At 43.1% G+C, this 3,220-nt stretch overlaps 1 non-coding gene across 1 annotated transcript; it reads left to right on the forward strand.

Moving 5' to 3' along the window:
• Nucleotides 1-207: 207 nt before the first annotated feature.
• Nucleotides 208-310, forward strand: LOC122442741. Its single transcript, XR_006269737.1, has one exon. It is a non-coding gene; the product is annotated as a U6 spliceosomal RNA (small nuclear RNA).
• Nucleotides 311-3,220: the final 2,910 nt, after the last annotated feature.

Raw genomic sequence — 3,220 nt, forward strand, 5'->3', positions numbered from 1 at the left:
GAAAATCTGCAGGCCAGAAGGGAATGGCATAATATATTTAATGTGATGATAGGGAAAAAACTACAACCAAGAATACTTTATCTGCAAGGCTTTGGCTCAGATTCGATGAAGTGATCAAAAATTTTACAGACAAGCAAGAGCCTGTAAAACCATCAAGCCATCTTCAAGAGAAATGTTAAAGGGACTTTTCTAAATGAAAAAGATTGATCACTTCAGCAGTACATACATTACCATTGGAACCATACAGAGAAGATTAGCATGGACCCTACATAAGGATGATATGCAAATCCGTGAAGCTTTCCCTATTTTTACCAAACGAAAGTAGAGTCACAGATGTAGGAAGCAAACATGGTTACCAGGGGGCTGGGGGTAGAGGCTGTGGACAAACTGCAAGATTGGGATTGACATATACACACTGCTATATATTAAATAGATAACTAATAAGAACCTACTGCCTGTATAGCTACTCAATACTCTAATCGCCTATATGGGAAAGAATCTTTTTAAAATTATTTTGTTTTTTAAAATTAATTTTTATTGAAGTATAGTTGCTTTACAATGTGTTCGTTTCAACTGTACAGCAAAACGAATCAGCCATACATCTATATATATTTCCTCCCTTTTGGATTTCCTTCCCATTCAGATCACTGCAGTGCATTAAGTAGTGTTCCCGGTGCTATACAGTAGGTTCTCATTTGTTATCTATTTTATCATAGTGTTGATAGTGTAAATATGTCAATCCCAATCTCCTGATTCCTCTTACCCACTCCTTTCCCCCTTGGTATCCATGAATTTGTTCTCTACGTCTGTGTCTCTATTTCTACTTTCCAAATAAGATCATCTGCACCATGTTTCTAATTTCTACACATATGTGTTAATATATGATATTTGTTTTTTTCTTTCTGACATACTTCACTCTATATGATACTTCCTAGGTCCATCCACATCTCTACAAATGATACAGTTTTGTTCCTTGTTATGGCTGAGTACTATGCCTTCATATATAAGTACCACATCTTTTTTATCCATTCTTCTGTAGATGGACATCTGTTTTCAATCCTGCCCCTCCTTGGCTCAGCCACACAGTCCCTCCCTGTGTAACCCACACCCTACTCTGTCCCCTTACACTTTTTTGTTTTTTTTTCTTTCGTCCCCTTACACTTTTGTCCTTGAGGCGAACAGTTCGTGTTTGATAAGTAGTTGCTTTCATTATAGAGTCTTCAGTAGAAAAAAAATCACCTAAATTCATGGATCACATGGAGTGGTCTCTTGGTTGGTTACACTCAAGAAAAGACATTCTGAGACTCCCCCCGCCCCCACCCAAGCAGATCGGCAGCAGGAACCTGGCATGGGGGTGGTCTCCCTGAATGTCAGCACTGGACCCGGGAACAGTGAGGGGAGGGCCTCCAATATGGGAACCATGTGCCTCCCAGGGATGCTGGGGGAAATACTGCACTGCCAAGGGCAGAACCACTTTCCCCTGTGTGGTTTCACACATCACTGTTAGTGTTCATATTATCATTGCTGTTTTTATGGATGCCTTCTCTTCTTGCTACTGGGCATTTTATGCCTCTCTGGCGGGGCCAAGCCTCAGTGAAACTTGAAATTCTGTGTACAGATAAGAAAGTCACAGGTCATGGAAGACTGGCCCATGTGTCCTTGAGATGGGTCTCCGGGAATCTATTTGTCTGGGCAGCTTATCAGGGAGACCTACCCAGCCACGACTCCCAGCCCAGGCCATTCGGTTGCTGAAAGATAACTTGACCTGTCTCCTCCAAGCCTCACAGCCCTCTTCCTGATCTGAACCCCACTGCACTATCTGGCATGTCACTGCACTAGAAGTGAATTGGCTCTCTCTCCCCACTTGCCTTTGAGCACAAAGAGGATGCACTGTACCTCAGGCTATGGAGGAGGGTGGGGTAGAATTGGAGAATCAGCCGAGGGGCAGAGGGAAGGCATGGGGCCCTTTCTCTGCTCCGCTAGGTGCACTGTAGATCCTCTAACTCTCTTTTCCCATCTATATAAGGGGAGAAATAAGCCTTACCATACTTTGGCCACCTCATGCGAAGAGTTGGTTCATTGGAAAAGACCCTGATGCTGGGAGGGATTGGGGGCAGGAGGAGAAGGGGACGACAGAGGATAAGATGGCTGGATGGGATCACCGACTCGATGAACATGTGTTTGAGTAAACTCCGGGAGTTTGTGATGGACAGGGAGGCCTGGCGTGCTGCGATTCATGGGGTCGAAAAGAGTCGGACATGACTGAGTGACTGAACTGAACGGAACCGCATAGGGATTAAAGCTGCACTGTCCAATATGGTAGTCCCTAGCTACGTGTGGCTATTGAGAATTTGAAGCGTAGCTAGTCCAAATGGATATGTGCCCTAAGTGTAAAATGCACACCTGATAGTAAAGACTTCATATCAAAAAATAAACATAAGATCTCTCAAGGATTTTTATATTCATCACACAATATTTTTGACGTGTGTGCTCAGTCTCTTGGTCGTGTCTGATTCTTCATGACTCCATGGACTGTAGGCGCCAGGCTCCTCTGTCCATGGGATTTCTCAGACAAGAATACTGGAGTCAGTGACCATTTCCTACTCCAAGGCATCTTCCCAACCTAGGGATAGAACCCCGTCTCCTTCACCTCCTACACTGGCAGGTGGGGTGGGTTCTTTACCACTGTGCCTGCCACCTGGGGAGCTCCCATATTTTTTATATATTAGACTAAATCAATCATATTATTAAAATTAATTTCACCTATTTCTTTTTACTTCTCAAAATGTAGCTACTAGAAAAATTAAAATTGGGACTTCCCTGGTAGTCCAGTAGCTAAGACTCTGCTCTCCCAACACAGGGTGCCCAGGTTCAGTCTCTGGTCAGGGAACTAGATCCCACGTGCCTCAGCTGAAGATTCCAGATCCCACATGCTGCAACTAAGACCCAGTATGGCCAAATAAACATTTGTAAAATAATAATAATAAATAAAAATACGGGCACCCCGTCTCAAGCCTGGGTTTCCAGACAAAACTTTTAAAAAAAGAAAAATTACAATTACATATGAGTTTGCTTTATAATACTTCTATTGAAGAGTGCTAGTTTAGAAAACCAAGAAGGCACAGTAGACAGCTGTCTGGATTGACAAAGTCATTACCCTATTTCTTCTCTTCCCTTCTTCTCCCTGTCTTCTCACCTCAAAGACTGTGGACTTGAAAAA

The sequence above is a fragment of the Cervus canadensis genome, chromosome 5 (assembly GCF_019320065.1).
Source record: "Cervus canadensis isolate Bull #8, Minnesota chromosome 5, ASM1932006v1, whole genome shotgun sequence".
Classification (NCBI taxonomy): domain Eukaryota; kingdom Metazoa; phylum Chordata; class Mammalia; order Artiodactyla; family Cervidae; genus Cervus; species Cervus canadensis.